The sequence below is a fragment of the Nicotiana tomentosiformis genome, chromosome 5 (genome assembly GCF_000390325.3).
Source record: "Nicotiana tomentosiformis chromosome 5, ASM39032v3, whole genome shotgun sequence".
Classification (NCBI taxonomy): Eukaryota; Viridiplantae; Streptophyta; class Magnoliopsida; order Solanales; family Solanaceae; genus Nicotiana; species Nicotiana tomentosiformis.
In genome coordinates this window covers 87,467,036-87,468,371 of record NC_090816.1, presented here as the reverse complement: position 1 = coordinate 87,468,371, position 1,336 = coordinate 87,467,036, and positions in this window count along the sequence as shown.

The following is a 1,336-nucleotide window of genomic DNA, read 5'->3' as shown; positions in this document are numbered from 1 at the left end:
TCGCAAATGCGGCACTTAATGAACCTAGGGAAAGTCGCAAATGCGACCCTGACTTCGCATTTGTGAAATGCGAAGTCAGTCCCTTCGCAAAAGCGATCTAATGATCGCAATTACGATCAATCCATCCCATGTTCCCCATCGCAATAGCGAACACAATGTTCGCAAATGTGAACTAGTCAGTGCTCAACCCACCTCGCAATTGCGACCCCTTCATCGCAAATGCGATCAGTGTGTCGCATTTGCGAAACCTGAAGCACCAACAAAAATTTGAACTCTCTCAACTCTCTGAAACTCGTCTGAAACTCACCTGAGCCCCGGGGCTCCACACCAAACATCTACACAAGTTTAGAAACATCATACGAACTCACTCGCGCGATCAAAACACCAAAATAACATCCGAAATCATGAATCGGACACCAAAACACATCAAAATCAGAATGAAGTTCAAGAACTTCTAAAAACACAACCATACACCCGATTCCTATCAAAGCAACTCGGAATGACACTAATTTTTTCAGACAAGTTCCAAATAACAAAACAGACTTATTCCAAGTCACAAAATTAAAATTCGAACCTGATAGCCATAAAGCTAACCTACGGTCAAACCAAGGAATTAACTTAGGAACCTCCGAATTCAATTCTGGGCATACGCCTAAGTCCAAAATCACAATATGAATCTACCGGAGCAATCAATATACTGTTTCGAGATCATTTTCATAAAAGTCAAACCTCGGTCAATATTTCTAACTTAAGATTCTAAAATAAAAATTATTTTTCCAAATTAGTCTCGAATCACTCGAAAACTAAAACCGACCATGCACGCAAGTCATAATACACAATATGAAGCCACTCAAGAACTCAAACTACCAAACAAAATGTTAATGCTCATAATAACCGATCGGGTCATTACACATCCATAACTGATTAGGAGCCGGAACCCCAGGTTGCATCCATTACCAAGGTTAGGGGTCGAGGTCGAGGTAGAGCTAGAAGAAGGCTCAACCTAGAGCACACATAGAAGCACTTGTTGTTGAGCCTCAAATCGATCAAGAAGAGGATATCCCTATTACGACCGCGCTAGTAGGACCAGCTCAGGTCCCAGATGGGTCTATTGCTACCCCCGTACTTTAGGACACCCTAGTCCGCCTGGTGGGCCTTATGGAGAATTAGGGCTGGCAAGTGGGGCCGGTCCCGGGCCTAAACGGGCCAAGTGGGCCGGTCCAAACGGTCCCGGCCCCGGGCCGGGCCCAAATTAAAAAGGCCTAAACGGGCCCGGGCTTAAACGGGATTTTTCTAAGGACCATCCCGGGACCGGGACCGTTTGGTCCCGGGCTAA